This window comes from Pleurodeles waltl, chromosome 8, assembly GCF_031143425.1.
Source record: "Pleurodeles waltl isolate 20211129_DDA chromosome 8, aPleWal1.hap1.20221129, whole genome shotgun sequence".
Classification (NCBI taxonomy): Eukaryota; Metazoa; Chordata; class Amphibia; order Caudata; family Salamandridae; genus Pleurodeles; species Pleurodeles waltl.
The window spans coordinates 774,172,145-774,196,988 of record NC_090447.1 but is presented as its reverse complement, the minus strand read 5'-3'; the positions used below and the strand labels follow the sequence as shown (position 1 = coordinate 774,196,988).

Here is a 24,844-nt window from a genome sequence, read left to right as displayed (position 1 = left end):
GTTTAAAAAGCCCAGTAATTCATTAAGTAAAATTTTTGTCAGTGTAGAACACCTTTATTTTAAATCTTAAGAACTTTAAGCAGATATCATTGTTACATAGTCAAAATAGAGTCTGCAAAGCGGAATAATGTTCTTAACATGAATTTGAACTAATGGCCCATGTAAGAGAGTGGTATACTGCGTGATACCAAAATGGACCCTTACCAATACATGACACTATTGATTTACAGAAGTGGTCATCAGGGGTACACGTTTGGGAATACATCAGGGGGAACAGCCCACTACGTCATATATTTCCTTCTATGCTACCAGAGATTTTCCTTCCACCTTCATCTATAACCACTCCATGAAAAGGGAAATAGCTTGGAACATCCTGAAGCTGATAATTTTCAGTGTGACCATAAGCAGCACATTTTGACATTTTATTTCTCTATGTGCAAGCCTTCTGGCTTAGGCGAGAAATATTATTTGCATGTCAAGTCTGAGGGGTTCTGCAAACAAACATTTCCAGCTTCATGCCTTATAACTCAAATTGTCTGTCTATTCGTAGTGCGTTTGTTAACATGCAATAAAATCAAAAAATAGTGCTTAGTGTCTCCGTTTGCTTATTTTCTAAGGTAAGGTGCTTCTAGTAATTGATGAGGTGGGTGAGAGTATTTGCTTTATGACAGAACTATTATAAAGGATTAGTCACAGTATTTTTTTTTCTCCTACATCTTCATAAACATTTAACCATTAATCTTGTGTTAAACCCGTTATTTATGTTGCCTCGTTTTGTGTTTGTAGAGCCAGAATGAAGACTGGGGAGGTTTGTCTGAGGATATCTTATGATTAAGAACATTCTAAGGCATAAACCAAATTGATCCCCCTTGAAAACTATTGGTAATTAAATCTACAATATTGGTGGCATGGGTGAGATGGGATGCTTTGCCGAAATCGATTGCACGGAAAATTACTTCTAAAAACTTGCCTGATTGATGACTGGCTTTCAAAGGTGTGGGTGTTGGGGCTAACTCTCTTGCAAGAGGTGCATGTAGCGTTTTTCAAAAGTGCTTTGGTGCTACCTAACTGTTGTTCTTATTTCCACTAACTGCATCAATTTTGTTGCCTCATTTTCGGTTTTGATGATTACTTACAGCCTATGTGCCTTTACGGAACAGGATGGTTTCAGGCCTGAAAACAATGTGGCAAAGACTACAAAAATGGTGTATTTATTTGTAATTTCGGATGTACTTTGAATATTTCTATAAAACTGTGCTTATCAGCAGAAATGAGGTGATCTCTAATCAGAATTGGCCTTAAGGTATGGTGTGTGTTGTGGCACAATCTTCCGTGACTGCTGCATGACAATATGGTCTCTGTGCAAGTGATTGGAATGATTTAACCAGAGTTCGAGATGTTTTTAAATAAAAAAGCATTTGTGACAGTCTTGTTAAAGCAGCATGAATAAGAAAATATTTGTTTTCAGGCCGTTACAAAATGCTTATTTTAATAAGTGAACATGAGGTCCTTCATATCATGGCAGTGTGTTTAGAAATAAGGGTTATTGCTGTTTGCTGTGACCACAAAAGCCAAGGTTCAAACTATGCTTCTAAAATGGCACATTCATTAATTCTTTACTTTTTTTAACTTAGACTTTTTTGCAGAACAGGTTGTATTATCTTTAAAAAAAATGTTAGAATGCTGTTGTATGACTAGTTCAACAAGCTTGAAATTCAGGAGAGGGTGCAGTGAACTCTTTCAAGACCGTTAGTCCAGAAGGATTACAATGTAGTACATGATTAGCTACTTTTAATAGCAAACTCTTTCTTAAATACAGTGTGTGCAACAATATGAAGTTGACCCATTTCAACACTGGTGGAGGTTAAATGGATTGCATTGCAACAGTTTGCTTTTCCTATTGCATGATTCTTCTGCATTGCCTCTTCACAATGGGTGCCAAGAACACCCATTCCAATTTCACATGGTTGCATTGTCCTGGACTTGGAGCAGTTGGTTTGAACCTACATTCAGTCACTTTTGAAGTAACAAACTTGGAATTTAACATTGCACAATGCAAACATCACCAGTTATGGCAGAAGGAGAGAGGGGCGAAAGTAACAATGTAAAATTCTGTGCCAGCTTTTTCTTCCTCTTACTCAAATTTATTTTAATTTTGAAATTGAGAAAAAAATGTATTGTTTTAATATTGCTCCTGAACCTTGATCAATTGGGGACTACGGGATTAAGCCACCAGTTTTTTAGCTAAAAAGTTGATAACTTACATTTCTTCCCCTACTGTTATTCTTTGCTTTCCCATTGTCTTCCTTCCTTTTGCTGTCTTCTTCCTCAATAATCCTTTCCTTTCTTGTTGTTTTTTTCTTTCTCCCTTTTTTTAATCTTCCATCCTTTACTCACTCTTCATTTTCTCCTAATCTCTATTTCATTTTTTATATTGTTCATGTCGTACTTTGATTGTGTCCTCCTTTCTCTTCCTTTCCTTATCACATCCCTCTTTGTCTTCTTCCTTGATCACTTTCCTAATTGGTGAACCAATCTGTTTCTCCCTTGATTGTATATCTTTCTTCTGTTAATTCCTTATTCATTCCTTTCCTTTATTGTTCCTTGTTTATTACCCAGTCTTTTCTTTAAGATGTTCCTGCTTAGCCTCATTCCTTCCTCATTTGTTTGTCCATTCATTGTTTTCTTAATTCATTCTGTTCTTTGGAATTTACTTGTCCTTTCTTTCTTTCTTACCTTACCCCTTCTTAACGTGACCTATCCCCCTCCCCTCCATTTATCTTTTTTTTTCTTCTCCCTTTCTTTCCATTTGTCCCTTTTTGTGAATCCATTCATTGTTTCTCCATTCACTCCTCTCCCCATTTCTGTCCCTGGTTTTTATCCCTTTCTTCATATGATCTCCTGATGGCCCCTCTTTTTTCTTCTTCCCTTGATGTCCTTTTCCTTCTCTGCTGTTTTCTTTTCTTTCCCCGATACCATCCATAAAGCTGGACCAATTAGTAATACACTGGAAATCGTGAGGGGAAGAATCTTTAAAACATTTTTGACTGGCTGTTAATGCAGCTGCTGCAGATATGTGCATGTAATTTGACTGTTGGTCTTGAATCCTGATAAAGCCAAATCCAGCTTTCGTTCCTCACTGGTTGATAAATGTACATCATTAACTTACCTTTATGACACCACCTTTCATTTCCACCAAGTAGTAACTGCATTCTCAGACAACACAATACAAACACATTCTAGCTATTTGACACTCGATTCTGCCATACCTTCCTGAAACATCGTATCCCAATTAAACTGTATGTACTATATGTTTTGATTGAGGAGTGCCAGTGCCAAAATAGTATGACAGACAAAGCATCGGTTTAGAAGAGGTAGAGGCAATTATTGACTGGTACCTCACATCTTGCATGAAGAAGTGTTGACCAGATGGAGGAGACTGAGGTGTGCCTATGACTATGAACTCTGATTGTATGTTCTGTGTCCCTTTTTGATAGAGCTAGACGGCTGTCTCTATCACTGAGGCTTGAGGGGAGAGTCAGTGGGAAGGAGTGATATTAGTTTGCTGGCAAGCCAGAGTAGAGTTAGCCACAGTATGGGGGTGGGAAGGGGTATAAATGGAATATCTGTACACAAGGTTAAACTATGATGTTCATTCCCTTCTGTCGCTCCATTAGTTACTGAAGAGAATGAAAAAGACAAATCGATGGGGAAGGAGATAAGGAAGAGTTGCAAAGAGTAATATTTCCAGATAGAGGTGTAAAGTGGTAAATTCAGATGGGCAAGAATACCATACACTTTGTAGCTGTTTGTATAGGTGTTTATATATGGCTTCTATAATGGTCCCCTTTGCTTTCGTACGTGGATTTACCTCTGCTGCACTGTGGTGTTTATGACCTTTATAATGGAGTATACTGCATGGACTAACTTATAATGGCTTCAAGTACAATGAAGTTTGGGCAGTCACAAAGGAGAGGAGGTGCTACTCAATTACAAGACTGATTTGATGTTTCCAATGAGTGAAGCTTTTGATCTGGATTATTAACCCCTTCGCTGCCAGGCCTTTTCCCCCCTCCTGTGCCAAGCCTTTTTTGGCTATTTGGGGCAGTTCATGCTTAGGCCCTCATAACTTTTTGTTCACATAAGCTACCCACGCCAAATTTGTGTCCTTTTTTTCCCAACATCCTAGGGATTGTGGGTTCCCCTGAAGGAGACCAAGAAATTAGCCAAAATACAGTGAAAAGTTTGTTTTTTTCCAAAAAATGGGAACAAAGGGCTGCAGAAGGCAGCTCGTGGTTTTTTCCCTGAAAACGGCACCAACAAAGGGTTTGCGGTGGCAAGATCACCATCTTCCCAGCTTTCAGGAACAGGCAGACTTGAATTGGAAAACCCAATTTTTCAATAAAATTATGACATTTTATTGGGACATACCCCATTTTTACTATTTTTTTGTGCTTTCAGCCTCCTTCCAGTTGGTGACCAAAATGCGTGAGAAACCAATGCTGGATCCCAGAAAGCTAAACATTTCTGAAAAGTAGACAGAATTCTGAATTCAGCAAGGGGTCATTTGCGTAGATCCTACAAGTGTTTCCTACAGAAAATAACAGCTGAAATAAAAAAATATTGAAATTGAGGTGAAAAAAACAGCCATTTTTCTCCACGTTTTACTCTGTAACTTTTTCCTGCGATGTCTGCTTTTTGAAAGCAATATACCGTTACGTCAGCTGGACTCTTCTGGTTGCGGGGATATATAGGGCTTGTAAGTTCATCAAGAACTCTAGGTACCCAGAGCCAATAAATAAGCTGCACCTTGCAATGGATTTTTATTCTATACCGGGTATACAGCAATTCATTTGCTGAAATATAAAAAGTGAAAAATAAGTATCAAGAAAACCTTTGTATTTCCAAAATGGCCACAAGATATGGTGTTGAGAAGCAGTGGTTATTTGCACATCTCTGAATTCCAGGGTGCCCATACTAGCATGTGAACTACAGGGCATTTCTCAAATAGACGTCTTTTTTACACACTGCCTTACATTTGGATGGAAAAAATGTAGAGAAAGACAAGGGGCAATAACACGTGTTTTGCTATTCTGTGTTCCCCCAAGTCTCCCGATAAAAATGGTACCTCACTTATGTGGGTAGGCCAAGTGCCCACGAAAGGAAATGGCTCAAAACACAACGTGGAGACACCACATTTTTTCACAGAAAACAGAGGTGTTTTTTGCAAAGTGCCTACCTGTGGATTTTGGCCTCTGGCTCAGTCGGCACCTGGGGAAACCTAGCAAACCAGCGCATTTTTTAAAACTAGACACCTAGGGGAATCCAAGATGGGGTGACTTGTGGGGTTCTGACCAGGTTCTGTTACCCAGAATCCTTTGCAAACCTCAAAATTTGACCCCAAAACACTTTTTCTCCTCATTTCGGTGACAGAAAGCTCTGGAATCTGAGAGGAGACACAAATTTCCTTCCACCCAGCATTCCCCCAAGTCTCCCGATAAAAATGGTACCTCACTTGTGTGGGTAGGCCTAGCGCCCACGAAAGGAAATGGCCCAAAACACAACGTGGACACATCACATTTTTTCACAGAAAACAGAGGTGTTTTTTACAAAGTGCCTACCTGTGGATTTTGGCCACTAGATCAGCCGGCCTGGGGGGGGGGGTGGGCAGATATGGCCTAAAATAAATTTGCCCTCCCAACGCCCCCCGGGGAGCGACCCTTGCCTACGGGGTTGCTCCCCCTGCATGACATTGGCGCAAAAAAAAAAGATCCCCGGTGCCTAGTTGTTTCTGCCCCCCCCCCCCCCCCCCCAAGGGGGGCAGAAATGGTCTAAATACAATTTGCCCCTCAGGGGAGCGACCCTTGCCTAATGGGTCGCTCCCCATCTCTAAAAAAAAAAAAAAACAAACAAGAAAAAAAAAACACACAAAAAAAATTTGCCCCGTGCCTAGTTGTTTGACCTAAGGGGCAGAAATGGCCTAAATACAATTTGCCCCTCCAGAGGAGCGACCCTTGCCTAAGGGGTCGCTCCCCATCTGTAAAACAACAACAAAACTAAAAAATCCCCACTGCCTAGTTGTTTCTGTCCCCATTGGGGGCAGATCAGCCTAATTAAAATAGGCTGATCTGCCCCCCAGAGGGGAAGAAAAGGCCTAAAATAAATCCCCCCCCAGGGAATGACCTTTGCCTAAGGGGTTGCTCCCCTTGCGTGAAATTCGCGGGAAAAAAAAAAAACTCCCTGGTGTCTACTGGTTTCTGTCCCCCTTGGGGGCAGATTGGCCTCATAAAAATAGGCCAATCTGCCCCCAAGGGGGGCAGAAATGGCCTAAATATAATTTGCCCCCTATGGGAGCGACCCTTGCCTAAGGGGTCGCTCCCCACCTCAAAAATATTTTTAAAAAAATAAAAATACTCCCTGGTGCCTAGAGGCTTCAGCCCCCCCTGGGGGCAGATCGGCCTAATTATAGAATTATAGGTCGATCTGCCCCCGGGGGGGACAGAAAAGGCCTTTAAAAAAATAATGCCCCCCCCCCCTGGGAGCGACCCTTGCCCAAGGGGTTGCTCCCTCATGCCAATTTCATTTTAAAACAAACATCCCTGGTGTATAGTGGGCCGGCTGCCAAAACGCTGAGAGGGACTTCAAAGGGAAGGAAATAACTTTCCTTCCCTTTGAAGTCTCTCGGCCTCCTCCACGTGATTGGAAGAGAAATGCTTTTGCATTTCTCTTCCGATCGTGCTGGAAGCTCAGCTTCTAGCGCGATGGGAGGAGGCCTTGTGACAATCAGTACGCGTTCGTGCGCTGATGTCACGGGGGGTGGGGGGTGGGTGGTGGGTCGGGGGTGGGTCGTGGGGGGTGGAAGGGCTTCCCCTTCCATCTCTGCCTTGGGGGGGGTGGGGGGGAACCCCACAGAGGGGGAGCGCTAGCGCTCCCTCTGGGCTCTGTGCCCAGGAAGTAATGGTTACGTCCTGGGCACACAAGCACTGTGCCTCAGGATGTAACCATTATGTCCTGGGCACAGAAGGGGTTATTACAGAATGAGAGAATGTATGTAGTTTAACATCTGTTCAATTTCAAAGTCTACTGTACGGCTATTGCGGTCTAATGTGGTACCACTATTTTCTTTGTGAGTTATACTTATAATGCTTCTTCCTCTCCTAAAGACAATTACATACTATTAAATAATGTGATTATTTTTCCACACCTGAAATCTCATCAAGCATAATTGCAGTTCACTAATCACAGGCAGTCTGAGACCTGTTTCACTGTTGTCATTCTGTTTAGATTTTTGGAGTCTTACAATACCTTTCAGAGATTTTCGGTGTGGCTGTTTACATTTAGTACACTAGTTAGCTGCAATTGTAGGATCCTCTGGTAGTTTGAATTCAAATGACAGGATAAATAGACCATGTTTTATAATTTGCACTACTTGAAATGTAGCCATACTTGCAGATAACATTTCGGTTCAGTTCTTGGCAGCATTGTTTAGTCCATGGCATCTGCAGTGAACAGCTGCTTCCATGGCTATGCTGTGATTACAACCAGAATTCCACCCATTACTAAGAAAATCCAAATTACTGTAGAACCCTTTAGACCTAGTTTCACCTTGGTACATACCCAGGCCATAAATCATAAGTTAATTTGCCTGTTTAGTTTCATTAGACCATGCTATTAAAGTGGTTTGTTCATATAAGCAGGATATAGCTCTTTAGTGTGTCTGTCTTTTTTATTTTTTTTCCCTCACGTTTAAAACCAAGTTTCTTTAGACTTGCTTTCTGCTCCAGTTTTTTTGAATGGTGTTAATCCTGACAAGTGACTTTAGTATCATGGTGCATTCTCAGATGGCTATGTTGCTATGACTGCTTCAGACGATTGGGAAATGTGCTCGGCATCTCTGATGAGTTTGTGATAAATGTTAGGTTGGTAATGACATTGTGGTAAACCCAGAGTCCTAATTGGTTCATATTTCATGGCTCTGCTATTTTTTGCGGTAGTGCCATTAAAAACGTTTTGGGACAGAAGCACTTTCAGATCCGAAATCGTGATGTCTTCCGAGAACTTACTCTAAGGTTCACCATTAAAGGAACGGAAAACTTTACTTTGCAAGTAAACATCTGTTTGTGGCATGTAGTGCTGTAGTTTCACATGCTTTGCATCCTCCTACCATCTAGTGTTGTGTCCAGATTTTGTTTTTCTTTGAAGAAGTCTTCCAAATCATGAGGTAGAGTGACTAGTCCTCTTGACGATAATGCACATGGGCATCAACTCCATTGTTAATTGTTTTCCTGCAGGTGGGTGAGAATAGAGAATAAAGTAAGTGTAAGTAAAGAGATGTCAATGCAAATAATAGGGTAAAGGAGCCAATGGCTACAGGTGTAGGGGCACATGTGAATCTACAACAATACGTGATGCTAACATGATTAGTGGGAAAGTAACATTTACCATTTGATGGCATGTGTATCTGTCGATACACTTGCTTTGCATAGACTGTAAAGCAGTGCCCTTCTGTGGGTGTTTCAGTTGTTTGGAAAAGTGCATAGCACTGCCTATTCTACGTTAACTTTTTGCCATGCTAGAACACCCACACAATAATATTTAGTGTAGGGGTGTGGTGTATACCATGTAGCTACTTTCCATATATCCGATATAGGGGTATTGCCCAGGAAAGCCATGGAAACCCCTATTTTACAAGTAGACTGTGCTTTAGGAGGTATAGGTAAGGTCCCTTTGAATTTAAGGTAACATGTCTGTATACATTTGACCATCCATCTAGCAATGCCTGATTTGGAAATGAGCTTTCCTTTGTGAGGGGCGAAAAAGGAACAAGAAGGTGTTGGATTTTGCGAAAGTATTTAGTTCTGTCAATGAAGTACATAGGAACCCTCTTAACGTCTAATGTATGGAGAGCCCTTTCTGCAACCGATTCTGCATGAGTAAAGAATACAGGTAGCTCCATTGACTGATTAAGGTGGAAATGGGAGGCCACCTTTGGAAGAAAGTTTGGTTTTGTGTGAAGTACTACCCTGTCCTTGTCTAGCTGGAAGAAAGGTTCTTCTAAGGGTAGTTCCTGGAGCTCACTGACACATCTGAGTGAAGTGATGTCAATCAAAAAGGCAACCTTCCAATATAGATATTAGAGGGAGCTGTTATGAAGTGGTTTAGATGGTGGACCCATAAGTCTTGTTAGAACAATGTGAAGATTCCATGAAGGTGCTGTTGGAACCTGCTGTGGAATCACTCTTTTAGGACCTTCCATAAAGGCTTTGATGATTGGTACCTTAAAGACATGTCTCTGTTGCAGGTTGGCAGCCACTGCTGGAAGATGTAAGCGTATGAATGTGAATGCAAGGCCAGACCGCTGTAGATGTAGCAGACAACAAACAATGTCTTGTATGTTTGCATTAAATTAATTAATACTGTTTTTATGAAGAGTAACAAACACATCTTTTCCATTTAGCCGCATAACATGCTCTAGGAGTGGACTTGCAAGCTTCTTTGAGAATGGTCATACATTCAGGTGGGAGACTGAGTTAACCAAATTGTATGACCCTAGGAGCCAAACTGCTAAGTTGAGTTTCTTGGGATTTGGGTGCCTGATTTCTCCATGGTTCTGAGTGAGAAGGTGATGGTTCTAATAGTTTTGTGAACCAGGACAGTTGGGCCCTTGTGGAAGCCACTAGTATTAGTGTAAGGGATGTTTGCCTGAGCTTCTGAACCAGAAACAGAAGAATAGGGAGAGGCAGAAAAGAGTAGGCAAACATTCCTGACCAGTTCATCCATAGAGCATTGCCCTTGAATAAGGGTGTGTGGGCATTTTGTGTTGTCTGCAGTTGGAAACAGATCTAGTTGTGGAGATCCCCACTTTTGGAAGTGAGGTAGTAGAACTTGAGGTGGAGTTCTGACTCGAGGACTTGTGCTGCATCTTTGTGCTTACAGCAAAATTGTTGATTGTTCCTTGATGGTGTTCCACTAACAGATGAATGTTGTGATGGAGAGCCCTATTTCAAATTATCTGAGATAGGCATGATAACTGGAGTGAAGTGCCCCTCCAACCCCCCTGCTTTTGTAAATATTACGTGGTTGTCCTGTCCGTCCAGGCTAAAAGAAACTTGCTGATCAGGTGAAGTGTGAACGCTTTTATTACTAGGTGAACAGCCCACTGAGTAGTTGGAGTGGCAAAAGGAGCCACGAGGACTAGGTGTCTAAAGTGCACCCATAGATTTTGCAATCTCTGAATCTTTTTTCAGTTTTTCTATGGCCAAATCAACCTGGGGACCAAAAAGATGTTCCTTCTTGAAAGGGACGTTTAATAGACTTTGTTGGACCTCTAGCTTAAAGCTAGATATGAGGAGCCAAGCATGCCATTGCAGTAATATGCTAGTATTGATTTCCCTTAGCGGTAACTGCGGCATCCAACACATAACGGATGGAAGTGTTGGAAATCCGCTTGCCCTCTGAGACCAGCTGTCATCCTCTCTTTTTGTGCTCCAATGGGAGGTATTGGAGGAGTTCTTCCGTTTTGTCCCGGTGGCCAAGGCCTTAACATGCCAGCAACCCAATAGAGTTAGCAAAAAGCCAGTGATGATTGGACTGCGCTGCTACCCTCTTGCCAGAGGCATCAATTAGTTTGCTCTCCTTGTCAGAAAGTGGAGCATCTCTGGCAGCCTGTGAATTAGCCCTCTTACGAGCATTGGTAACGACTAGTGAGTCGAGTTGAGTTTGTACCCTGGTGTACAAAGGATCAGATGGAGAGCCATGGTATGTTTTGTCGACCCTGGGAGTCATAATCCTAGGTCACTCAGGGTCTTTGAAAAGCCCCTATGTATGCTGCAGTATACCTTTAAGCATAGGGAAATATTGATTTGCTATATGTCTTGTGGAGAGAGTCTCGAAGATGAAATCCTCTTCCAGAGCCTCTTTATGTAGTTGAACATCATGATATGTTGTAGCCATGCCAATATCCTCCTGATACAAGGTGGAGTCATCAGGAGAAGGACTAGCAAGGTGTAAATCGGGGGTAGGTGTTCCCTTGAGGGTCAACGTTGTATGCTGTCCAATGATCAGGAGACAGAGGTGTGGTACCATATGTATCATCCTCTGTTTAATGCCCACCTATAACTGAGTGTGGGGACCACTTAAGTTTGATGTCTAAAGGATCACCCTGAGAGCGTGGTCGAGAGGGTGAAGTTGGTGGAGGGAGAGGTGGTGGTGGTGATGGAGGAGAAGAAGGTGGAGGAGGTGGTGGTAAAGGGCCAGTGGCCCGACCGGGGAAAAAACAATCTAACAATGGAGTTGATGCCCATGCGCAGGATCACCAAGTGGAAGGTCGCTTTACCTCATGAGTCCAACAGCTTCTTCGAAGAAAAACAACTTGCACACATCTGGACACAACACTAGATTTCAGTAGTAAGCAGAGCATGTGAATCTACAGCACTACATGCCACAAACGGATGCTTCCAGGGTAAGTAACATAATCCTTTTTGATGGTGAAGGAAGATCAACGGCTTCACGGAAGGAAAGTTGGCACTAGGATGATGGTGGAGTGGTGACCAAAGGTTTGTTCAGGATGAGCCCCATTTGAGGTTGTTTGTTGATTTGCCTCTGGTAGATATCGAGTTTCTCCTGCAGTTTGTGGAGAATCAGTTCCGCTGGGGTGCTAGGGTCAGATCTTGGAATTTGTTTGTATAGCTTCAAAGCCAAGATGGACTTGTGTTTCGTAGACAAAGTGGTCAGTGTCAAAGATGGAGCCGGTCAGGTTGATGTGGAAAGGCACGTTGTCTCTGAAGTAGCTGGCTTTGAGTGTTTCGGCCAATGTTTCTGCACCGACCCAAATTGTTTTTTTAATTGTTATTTTGATAACCATAACCGTGGTGGCCCGGAAGCCTTTTGTTTGGTGGAAACTGAATGTTTTTTGGATTGAGGAACAGGGGCATCTGTACTCGTGATCGCAATACATTGACCCAGTGAAACATCCTGCATCTCAAGTACTATTTCAAGCTCAAAGTCTGAGCCCTGAATGGAGGACGCCTTTTTCTCCGCCACAGAGGCCTCAAGGAGTTCTTGTTCCTCTTCCTCAACATTGTTTTCGCCGAAGATGTCAGGAGTGTCCTATGTCTCTGTTGCACTTTCTTTCAACGTGCCCGGTGGTCTTGGAGAGTCTTCTTAGGCCGAAATGAGTGGCAGGCCTCAGTAACGCCCCCGTGCCTGAGAGATAGACACATTTTGCAGATCTGATGGGGATCGGTCCGGGGATATTTGGCATGGCAGTTCGAGCAGAACTGAAAAGGAGTCTCTTCCATCAGCAGAGCATTATATGATGAGGTCGGAGGTGGTGGAAATGTAGGCCCGAAAGGTGAGGCCTGAAGGGCCACTGAAAAACTGTGTTGATCAGACGAGCAATAGTTTTCAGAAGAATCAATGCCAAGATGGGATGCACATACGAAAAAAATTCCGATGAGGGTAAGGGTGAAGCGCAAACCTAAAGGAGCTCGAAACGGTCTCGACCTGGAGTGCAAACACACAACCGAACCGACAGAGGAAAGAAAACAATCTAACAATGGAGTCGATGCCCATGCGCATTATCACTAAGAGGAGGACTCCCTCTACCTCATGACTCAAAATACTTCTTCGGAGAAAAGCAATTTGCACATATTTAACTCCACACTAGATGGCAGGAGTATTGCAAAGCATGTGCACCTACAGCTTTACATGCCTGCAAACTCCTTTTATTATTTAATGTAGACCTTTTGTAATAATTCTAAAAAGCCTGCATGAGTACCATATTGCATGTGCACAGCCTTTGCTCAGATGTAAGTTCTTGTTCGCCACACTAAATGACGGAGGTGGTCCTACTTTTTTTTTTTTCCACAATTACTGTGAGTGGCACTTTTGACTAGTTAACACTGTCACCACCAGTTGACTATGTGAAATGCAGAGTTTGACTTCCACACTGTCTCTTCAACAGTATTTAATATACCTGTCTGAGTAAAAATAATCAGACCATCCTATTACATTCTTTTAGATGGTCAGTAAAGTTGTTCAAAAGAACGGGTTTTTTGTTCAGTGTGAAACTATAGCATTGTACTAGATTGTCTTAATCGAACATTTTGGTCCTTATCCAAAGTACCGCTCAACTAATCTGCAACAAGGCACACATGTTAAATTGTAGTTAAATAAAGAAAATACATTCTCGGCTCCACTAGACACTGTGCTATTTCACACTCCACTGCATAGCTGTCCATTCTCAGGGTGAAAGTGAAAACGACTCAGCCTTTGCAATATTGTATTTTATCGACTTTGTGAGGGAGAGCAGGATCTTGCAAAAACATCTTCCAAAATTGCCATTCAGTTGTATCGACAGATGAAAGCATTGTCATTCGTTAAGGATCACTTTGAAGTACAGATCTGAAACCTGCTGCCAGCAGACTGCATTTTAAGTAGAATGTGTAGAAGGCTTGTGATTCATCAGCCGTGAAGACTCATCACTCGGGTGCTCTCATCACCTTAATGCGAGTCTCCGTCTTACCACACTGCACTGTATTCACAGTAACTTGTGATTAGCATTTTTTTCAGGTTGATAATCAATGTGGAGTTAAACTTTCCAGTTACTTTAGTGGCAGTATCCTGAGGTTTTCATCAGTGCACCGGAGGTCTTCCTCAAAGTAATTTACATTATGAAAAAAGGCTGATGTTGAAGCTGTCTGTGCTTCTCTACTGAGCAGCTTTTCTATTCTGATAACCTCCATCACTTGTAAGTGAATCGGTCACAAGCTGTAGCAAAAACACCTCTTGCCACCATTCTGAAGACACTGATGAGACTTTCGGAACTCTGTAAGCACACGAGAGACTTCTGGAAATACAGAAGGACAGGACCAAAAGATTTAAGTGAAACACTGAAAGGACGGTTCCAAATTCTGACTAGGAGTCATTTTTATTCCAAACCTGCCCTGCGCTGTTGACATCAAATTGACAACATACCTCGTTATCCATCTGCCTGACAGTGCATCACTTTTACACCTTTAACAGGAGCAATGGGTCTGGAAAAGGGGGAATGAAGCCCCCAGATCAGCATGCTCCTAATGTACTGTCTCTACAACCAGACGTGCAATGGGCCACTGCAGAAGTGTGGATTCCCTAAGTGTTTGCCAGAAGGTACCTGTGCTTGTACTTAAGGGTAGGGAATAAGAACTAAATGCAGGGTGGGAATTCTTCTTCTACCTACCACCACCGCAGAGAAAATTATGTAAAAAGAACCGGATCAAACAATGAATTTTAAAACAGTTTTCACATTAATTAACCAAAAAGCTGTAGGCTCTGAAAGGACATCCAATTAATATTCAGGTTCTTTTATGCTGTGCAAAGCCAATGAAATCAGAAGTTAGTGTTTTTCAAATTGGCTGTGAGTGCCCCTTTCACCTAAAATTGCTGGTATTGTGCCAGGGCCAGTATTATAGCATTGGAGCCCCCAAATGCCCTGTGCCAGAAATGACATACAAAATGCTTGCCATCATCCCCAACATCTGAAGAGCCGTAGCTGGCAGGTGTGCAATCTCTTACCCGGCCCCGAAATCCTTTGACAGCCTCCCCAGCACGAGAGCCACCAGTTCATTCCACTAGACCCCAGCCTGTGCTGCACCAGCCTTCTTCAGGTGCCAGGCCACCCTCATGGATGATAGGCACAGTGTACAAATAAACATACTATAACATATGATAATAGTGACAACATGTTACAATACTGTCCATAAAACATTCGTGATGCATGTACAAATTATCACAGTGGGTCAGGGCCAGAATTATGTCACGGTTGTCCCCCTTTATGTCACGAATTACCACCAATTTGTTCATGATACCATTTTGAAACTGGTTCCCCATTTGCTATCAGTTTCCTCAAATGTGCCTGTAGTTTTCTAGGGTTGCCCCTGGGCCAGGAATTACTTCTTGTTTTCCACTATTTTGCCAAGGGAGCCCAATATGCCAGGAATCACCTCCAGTATTTGGCAATGCATGCCACTTGAAGACCAGAATTCCCTTCAAATATGTGGTTGCTGCCCATAAATGACACCCGTGTGTTAATGCCTCTGTTCACATGAGTTGGCGTATTAAAATTAGAGCTATTCACTTTGATAATGTTGTTAGGTCTGCACACCTATTGTTACCAATGCATTAAGATATCCACTGAGTGGACTTTGGGAGAGATCTATATATCACGCTACAGCATTTAAAGCTTACCATATTGGCTTTGACAGTGCTAGTTCGTCAGTGAGCTGGGAGTGGGTTTTGGGAGTAAATTGTGAATTTACTTAAGAGCACGATAGTGGATGATGACCCAGTCCTTCCTCGACTTGACTAACCGCTCCCCCCACCACTCTACCACAGACCCCGGTAAGAAACATTCCACTGTGCAGGTTTGTGGGATTTTTCTCTCTTCCCTTCCAATAGCTGAGGGGCATTCTATTTTACTCTTCTGCCTAGTACCATTTTCCAATTGACCCCATACATTTATGACTGTTGTACCAAGCGTGTCCTTTTGCACACTTTTAATTTTCCTCTTGCAGAGATTGTGTATGCCCTCCTGAGTTTAATTTCTCAACCGCTACCATCCTAGCATCATTATCTGCACGCTTCACACAGTCTTGCAGAACAAAGATGATAACAAAGACAAAATAAAACTGTAAAAATTCCAACTACTGACTCAACCTCTAATGGTTTTGGGCAGAATCTTTGTTAGATTGAAGCATCGGGCTGCCTTCTCTGACTTTTTGTAAGAATTCCAGTAAGACTTCCAGAATACCATGTTTCATGTGCACAGTCTTTGCCCTGATGTCGTCTATTAGACCAGTTTTGTTTAACAGCTAGTGACAGATGCTCGTACTATCACCCACATGTACACTAACTCTGTGCACATCCCAACCAATGAACATGACTAAGTGTGAAATGTAATTGGATTTCACTGGATCACAATGGAATGCTCACTGTGCTGCTCAAAATCAGCAGCACTATAACCATTCCATTTTAGCCAACGGTCCATTTTGACTTTTCAACTGCCCCTGTACAGTTGAAACAGTAGATGGCCCACAGTTCGACATAGTGACTTTCCAAGGCATCAATAGCTACTGAAATACATCAGTTAATTCATTCAGTTAATTTATGCCCTTACACTCACTTACCCATTTGTATCAATGTTTTTGTTTGTAACAGTCCTTTTCTTTAGGAGATCAGTAGTTCTTGTGCAGTACACAGGTTCTCTCTCACTTTCAAAAGCTTCTAGTCTCTCTGTACCGTTAACCCCTTCTCTGCTAAGCCTTTTCCCTCTAGTGCTAAGCCTTTATTTTGTCTATTTGGCGTAGTTTGCGCTTAGGCCTCCATAACATTTTGTGCACATAAGCTATCCACGCCAAACTTGTGTCCTTTTTTCCAATACCCTCAGGATTCTAAAGGTACCCAGGGTTTGTAAATTCTTATTGAGGGGACCGAGCAATTAGCCAAAACATAGCTAATTTTAGTTTTGAAAAGGTGCTGCAAAACAAAGTGTTTTTTTTTTTCTTGTTTTTTGTTGTTGCTACAAATGGCATCAACGAAAGATTTGCAGTGCTAAAATCACCATCTTCCCTGCCATCAGGAACAAGCTTTCTTGATTCAGAAAAAAAGAAAAATTTTACCCAAGTTTTGGCATTTTACTCTGAGATAGCCCATTTTTCCTATATTTTTTGTGTGCTTTCGACCTCCTTTCAGTTTGGGTTAGAAATGGGTGTGAAACCCAAGGTGGATCCCAGAAGCTATACACTTCTGAAAACTAGACAACATTCTGAATTCAGCAAGGGGGCATTTGTGTAGATTTTTCAAGATTTTACAAGGAAAATAAGTGTTAAACTAAAAAAGTATAAAAAAATTAGTAGGTAAAAACTGCCATTTGTGATCATGCTTTCATTTGTAACGTTTTGTAAAGACGGCTGATTTAGAAAATCAATATGCCGTTGCATCTGCTAGACCCTTCTGCTTGCGGGGATATATAGGTTTTGTGGGTTTTTTCACAAACTCGCAGTACCCAGAGCCAATAACTGAGCTGCACCTTGCAGTGATTTTTCATTGTGTTCTGGGCAGACAACTGTTTAATATGGAAAAATATAAATAGTGAAAAATAGGTATCAAGAAACCTATGTATTTCCAAAATGGGCACAAGATGTGGACTTTAGAAGCAGTGGTTATTTGCACTTCTCTGAATTTGACAGTACCCATACTTGTGAATTAAAGGGCCTATCTCTAAATGACTTCTTCCTTATTCACTGTCTTCTATTTGGAAGACACAAATGTAGAGGAATGCTATTGATAACACTTGTTTTATCATTCTGTGTTCCCCTAAGTCTCACAATAACAATGATACCTCACTTATGTGGGTAGACCTAGTCCCCGCGACAGGAAACAGCCCAAAAGGCAACGTGGACACTTGACCCTTTTGTTTTTTGTTTTTTTGCAATGTGCCTAGCTGTGGATTTTGGGCCCTACCTCAGCCGGCACATAGGGAAACCAGTTAGCAAACCTATACATTTTTTAACACTAGGCACCTAGAGCCACGCAAGTCACCCCATCTTGGATCTCTCTGTCCAGGTTGTTACTCAGAATCCTTTGCAAACCTCAAAAGTAGACTAACAGATTTTTTCCTCACATTTCTGTGATGAAAAGTTTGGGAATCTGCAGGGAGCCAAACACTTTCCTCCGCTCAGCATTGCTCCCAAGCTTTCTGATAAAAAGGATGCCTCACATGTATGGGTGGGCTTAGTGCTCACCACAGGAAATGGCTCAGAACGCAATGTGGACACATCACATCACATCTTCCTTTTTTTTTTTTTTCACATCGTATCAAAATACGGAAGAAGAAGTGAGAAAAACAAGACAAAAGAAAAGCAAATACAAAAAAATAAAAAATATGTTCAACAAAATCAACCCAATACTATACAAACTCTATTTCACACATAGATCTATCCCGTCCAACTATTTAGTCAATGGTGCCCAGATTTGTTTCCCCCTCCCCCCACGCCTCTTCTTATAACCTTTAAGTCTGTATAAGCTCAGTTCAATACTATGGACTGCTAATAATCTTGACCTCCATGCTTCAGATGTCAGGGATCTTTTTTTTATCCAGTCCGTAGTTATACTCAACCGAAATATCGCCATATATAAAAAAAAAATCGTGTTTTTTATTTTTTTTATTACATGCCCCATATTTTCCAGTGGGTCCGTCTCTCCGCACAATACCATTGTTGGTGATAGTTTCACATTTCCTCCGGTTATATCACTAAAAAACAATTCTAATTCACCCAGCAATGGGGCATGTATAAAACATATGCAATATCTCTGATTCGAACCCCCCCCAACATCGATTGCACTTCCCATCAGATCCTCCCCACTTTCTCAGTTTTACTGGTGTATAATATAGTTCGAATGCTGCATTTTCAGATTGGCTGAGAGAAGTTTTTTTTCCTGCTTGTTCTAATGACTCTCTCAGCCACCCCCTCTCCTTACCCACACGATTAACCCATCTATCGTTCTGTTGCTCAAGGTCGTCTTGTTAGGCATCTATTAACAATGCATATAGCATACCGATCTTCTCCCTGCGACATATAGCCTCTATTAATGTTATCTTATCCATTAATGGCGTAACTTGTCTATGGAGAAAATCCCTTATTTGTAAAAACATTTTAAAAATGGATCCTGGGTAAACTGTATTGTATCTGAAGCTCCTAGAAAGATTTACAGTGTGAGCTTACATATAAATCCCCAACCCTCCTTATCCCTTGCAGTCCCCAAATTGCCAGTATAGAATCCCTGAAAATAGAACAGGGGATGACTGAGGAACTCAATGGAGTATATACGGTAATCTTACCCAACCCCATCCTTTGTTTTAACTGTACCCAAACCTAATATACTGCTTGTAAGGCTTTAAATCTTACTTTTTTTTTTTTTTTTTTTGTAGCTAGATTCTTCAAATTTCGACAGACAGCCTTTTCCTTCCCCGCCCAGCATCATTTCATACAAGGAAGGTTGCGCTTCTTGATTACTCTCTCTGACCTCACCCGTTATCAAGCCGTCCAAATATTGAAGGCAGCAGGCATAATAATATAGCATAAAGTTGGGAACTGCCCAACCTCCTCGACATTTGGGAAGAGTCATATATTTCATTGCCCTCCTTGGTTTGGCAGATCCCCCCAAAAATTGCTGCCTATTGTTTCTAATTTGTTTAGCCAGCTTTTTGCAATCTCTAAAGGAATCTCACGAAACAAATACAGTACTTTTGGCAAGACCATCATTTTCAAAACATTACACGATCTTCAAGTGATAAATATAGATAGTGCATTCTGTCCAAGTCACTCTTCACTTAACAGAGGGGCTACATTAAGTTCCACCATCTGCTTAACAGCAGCAGTAATTTTTATCCAGCGATACATAGCCTCTAACACCATCCGTTTATCCTTAGTCAGGGTGTGCCCTGAGCATACAATCTGTGTCTTCTGCGCGTTTAATTTGTATTCGGAGTATCCTCCAAAGTTTCTAGCCACCTCTTCAATTTCCTTAATAGTCCTCTCTGGGTCAATTGTTATTACTGCTACATCATCCGCATAAGCAAACATCTTATATTCTTCCCCATGATAAGTCACTGGCTTGATGTTTATGCACCTCTCCAATTTGGACAACAAGGGATCTATATATAATGCAAAGAGGAACACCGGACATCCCTGTCTGGTACCCCTGGAGATCAATATTATGCCTCATTTCAGCTCTCCCACACAAACTCGAGCTTTGGGGGCCTTATATATGGCTCTAATAGCTGTTAAGTAACCTTTCCCTACCCCCTTCCATTTCAAAGTTTCCTCTAAGAAATTCCAAGACACACAATCCAGTGCCTTTTCGGCATCTAATAGCACCAAGCCAAGAGATGTCCGATAAGTTTCAGCACATCACATTTTTCCACTGAAAATCAACATTTTTGCAGTGCGCCTAGCTGTGGATTTTTGGGCCCTAGCTCAGCCAGTACCTACAGAAACTTACCAATCCTGTACATTTTTGAAAACTAGACACTTAGAGGAATCCAGGATGGGGTGACTTGTATGGCTTTCACTAGGTCAATTTACCCAGAATGCTTCGCTAACCCCAAAATTTGACTAAAAACACATTTTCCTCTCATTTCTCTGATGGAAAGTTCAGGAATCGGTGGGAAGTCACAAACTTTGTTCCACTCAGCAGTCTTCTGATGAAAGTACCTTGCGTGGCTGGGCATAGTGCCTGTGACAGAATAAATCAAACCAAGGTCAATGAGGGTCCCTTTGCAAGGACTCCTGTTGATGTTAGTTTGATCCGTTTCTATCGCCCAGACACTAGGTCTAGGCACTCAAGTGGAGCAGCATTTTTATTAGGACAAGTCGGGAACCCCTGGGTGGTAGGAATTTTTTGGTTTCCTTCTGATTCTGGAAGAATATGGCACAGAAATGCTTGGAGAATGTGTGATTGTAGTTACATTTTGAGGTTTGCAGGGTTTTGTGAGTAAGAAAACTTGATGGGATCCATTAGAGGCACACCACCCTGTACTCCCCTGGATGTCGAATTTAAGAAAATATCTAGAGATCGTAAATTTTCCCTAGAGCTAGTGTACACCCTGACAGAGAAAGACAGGAAAGACAAATGTTACTGCACAACCATCTGTGTGTCAAGTACACACACATGTACTGGTTGGATTTGTCATGAAGGTGAGTAAAAGTTTCAAAACAATAATTTTATTAACAAGATTGAACAAAAATGAAATACTGTTAATAATTGAAAGCTCAAAAAAATTAATAAATGAGTCCCAGGTTGTGAGCTGTAAAGCCGCAACAAGGCACCAACCGCTTTACAGGCCATTCACACACCTTTATTACATAACTCACACAAGACCATTCTAACCCCGCCGCAGGCACAGCACATTACAACACAAACATCAACAGGCAGTGCTATTCAAGGGTCCATCACTTTCATACTCCCACATGACTGACACAACGATCACACTGGCTGATGAAGTGTGTGGACTGGTGACTGGGCAGCAGTGTTTGTGGTGACAAGCAGCAAGTCACTACACACACTCCGCCATCCAAACGCCAGCTCACTTACACCACCAGCCAAGTGCAGTCCGTGCACACCGCCATCACATTTTTTTTAAACAAAAAAAAGGAAAACTCAAACCAATCAGACAAAGATGAAAAGCTTTACTTGCAAACACAACAGCTCTAACTAAAAATATCACACTAATGCCAACAATGAAATTTGAAATAAATATGAAATGATACAGACCAGTCGGTTCACTTTTTCGCTTATGGGTGCTCCGTGCTCCACCCTAACAAGGCTGCCTATCGTGGACTGGTGAAACTGAACAAAAGACATCTTTGAATCTGGAGAACAATCCTTAAATGGAACAAAAGCATTGAAGGTTGCCAAATGAAACAAATGGACAGCCAACTTCTCCTACCAAGTGTATGATTTATGAACAACACTGTAAGATCCAACCTCTGATCTGCTCTCTCTACACCACTCATGTGCTTATTGTACTTTAAAATGCACAAGTCAACAAATAAAATACACACAGGTTGGCACACTTTAGAAACTGGACCACAGTCACAAGTGAAGCACTGTCATTATGAATGATAGACAGCTTGTAGACAGCTCTCCTGTCTGTCAATTTCACAGCCAGAAGTTCATCACTGTGTGAAGCACGGCACTGTCCCCACTGAAGTGTTTTTTTTCCTTTCTTTTCCACAAACAAGCGCTTTAGGGTAACCTTTATGGTCAGAGTTGATTGAGCCACATGCAACAGAGTCCACTTTGAACAATTCATTGAACAATTGCACACCAGTGTAGAAATCATCTATGTATAAATGATGCCCTTTGTTTAAAAAGTGCTCTACCAAGTTCCCACTCAATTTTCTCCCTGACTCCAAAAGTGGACAGGCAATCGGGGTGGGGGGCGGGGAGGGGTCAATAGTGTGATCCGTACCAGTGTACACCCTGGAACTTATACGTATCCAGTACTAATCTCACACAGCATATACATCTTAATTGTATAACATGTCCTCTTCCTTGGAATATAGTGACTACGAGCCAAACAACCCTTGCATATGACTGAAGACTCACCCACAGCTATTTCTTTCCCTGGAACATAGATCTTTGAAAAGCAATCTACAAAGTAATCAAGGTCAGGCCACATGTTGAAAAGATGGTCACAATAAGGGTGATCTTGTGGCAATGCTGAAGCATTATCAACAAAATGCAGCATCTGAAGCAGAAGCAAATACCGATCACGACTCATGGTTGCAGGAAATATAACTTGCCATCAAGGGACTAGTAGACCAATATGAAGACAGCAACAGCTTCCTTATCAAGCTCATCAAAAAAGTTAAACCCAAGAACTACTTAAACTCATCCAGTTTTATGGAAGTCCACCAGCTTGCTCTAGAGTGGGGCTTAAGTCTGGCACTGTTGTCCCTCAAATACTCTTCAGCATACAAATTAGTCTGACAAATCACAGGTACACTGTTCCAGACAATAAGGAAATGAATGAACTAGGGAGACCTGAAAAATCAGGAGCGAGTGCCCTCAAGCATCACAAAGGATGACTGGTATCATCATCGGGTCATGCTCCTCGCCAGGCCGGCCGGTGCAACGCCTGACGGGCTCCCCACGAGGGGGGGCACTAAGCCGTGTTGTACCGAGGGTTACTACAAAAGTGGCACCTTCTAAACGGACAAGCCTACACTCAAGCTCCCGTAAAAAGGAGAGAATGAAAAAAATAAATGAATAAAATTAAAATTGGTTGAACATCGTTGCATATATCATCATTTTAATCTATAGTCAAGATTGGCACCAAGATTAAAAACACACAGGAAAGTAATAAAAATGAGTGTCAATGCTCAATTACTTTCAATACAGAAGAAAGGAAGTTCAGACTAATTATATAACTTCTTTGGATAAGGTCCACATGTTTCGCGTCATGCGGTCCCCTCGGATCCAGTGACGCTTCATCAGGACCAGAACAATCAGTATATAAACCTCTCCAGATACACAAAAGAACACAATGGTACGGAAATTACAAAAATAATTCATAAGGGCCGGTCACCTACATTGAAGTACACTAAGCCAGGTCAACAGTCAGGTCGCCCTAGAAAACAGACAGTGAGAACACACACCAAAACATACCCAAAAAGTGGTCATTGGTGTAATAGTGCAAACCTTGTGCAAATCAATTGTAAAAAGGAATAAAAAATGATGACATAAAGTGGGCTTACCACCCCCAAGTCAGGAACAGGCTCCTTGGTACGCACGTCCCTAGGACTCTGCTAACAGCTAAAATATGGTGAGTACAAGTAGTCAATCAAAATGCATAACATATAGTTAGTCAAAAAAGAGAAAAAGGTCAACAATCTTACAAAAACCTCAGTTGTAAGACATCTGCTAATAGTTAAAAAAACAGAGTATTTTCAAAAGCACAAGAACTACGAATAAGTAAAGTTAAATCAGAAATTCTCCAGTCTTTTGGCAATTCTTGTAAATTGTGCCCAAAAAGTACGAGTAGTCACTAGTAGGGTAATCTTCATTGAAGCCGATAACGTTATGAATAGTGGGTTCGTATGGTTAAAAGTACCACCGGCATGCTCCCCAAATCAGTGTCTCAATTACCTCATTGCAGCGGAAACACTCCTCGCAGATGAGTATCGTAAACAACGAGTCAAGAAACAGCGGGTCAAGAAACAGAGCACACGCACTTACTTGTGTCGCGCTGGTCCACTGGTTCAGACCTACCCTCCGGGGCGTGCAACCGCAGACAAATGCGGCGGCACGCCTTCAGGGTATAAATGCTCTGGGATCACCGGAAATCAGTGTGCGTTTCTCGTCCGAGGAACGACTCGGAGCGAGAAAATAGAAAAAGGACTCCGGATGCTGTCGGAGTTGTGTAGACACTGAGGAAAGACTAAAACAACGAAAGAAAAAACAAAAAACAAAAACACCGAGTATATCGGGATCTGCTCAAAAATATAAACAATGCGCTAAATCCGATGGAAATTATGGTGCTTTGCTAAACATTAGAGACAAATCAAATAGTAATCAGGGAAATCATAGTTCTGATAGGAGCATGGAGTCACAGAATATGGAAGAAAAGCACTTTACAAAAGCAAATTCTTTACGAGTACATTAACCCTCAGTCATAAAAAATTGAGTGGCTATCTTAGTAAAGCGTCCCCCAAAAAGGGGAACTTACTCAAGATAAAGAAGTCCAGCGAATATCATCGTTCAGACCCCGTATGTGGGTGCCCAGTTTGAACACCCATCTCTGTTCAGTTCTGAAGAGATATCTTGAGTCATTTGGTCGAACCTTTGGGGCTTCTAGAATAACCCACCATAGATCCTCCGGAGAATGTTTTTCTGCCAAGAAATGGGTACTCAATTTCGTTGTGATCCTGTTACATCGGATATTGCTTCGGTGTTCATTAATGCGGTTCTTAACCGGTCTTGATGTCATACCAATGTAACGTAAATCACAAGGGCAAGTGATCATGTAGACACAGTTCCTTGTGTTACAATTGGTATGCTTCTTTAGATGCCATGTACCTATAGGATCCAGATACACAGAAGATAAATGTTTGGTCAGAATACATACATTGCAACTACCACATGGATGGTGGCCTACGACTGGCGGAAGACCCCATAAGGTCATTTGAGTATCAGTAACTGGAGGTGGTCGCGGCCGGGTATGGATGACCATATCCTTGATATTAGCTGAACGCTTAAAAGCGAACAGGGGTCTAGCAATCTCACACCCTCCACTAGT

At 41.9% G+C, this 24,844-nt stretch overlaps 1 protein-coding gene across 8 annotated transcripts in view; it reads left to right on the top strand.

Moving 5' to 3' along the window:
• Window positions 1-24,844, top strand: part of AP1S2 (adaptor related protein complex 1 subunit sigma 2) — a 140,751-nt gene that overhangs the window by 35,640 nt on the left and 80,267 nt on the right. For 2 of the 8 annotated variants that reach the window (XR_011194927.1, XR_011194928.1), the window contains exon 5: window positions 787-882. The exons of the other annotated variants lie outside the window; for them this stretch is intronic. The gene's annotated coding sequence lies outside the window, so the exon portion shown is untranslated. The remainder of the gene's footprint in view (window positions 1-786; window positions 883-24,844) is intronic. 8 annotated transcript variants of the gene reach the window in all.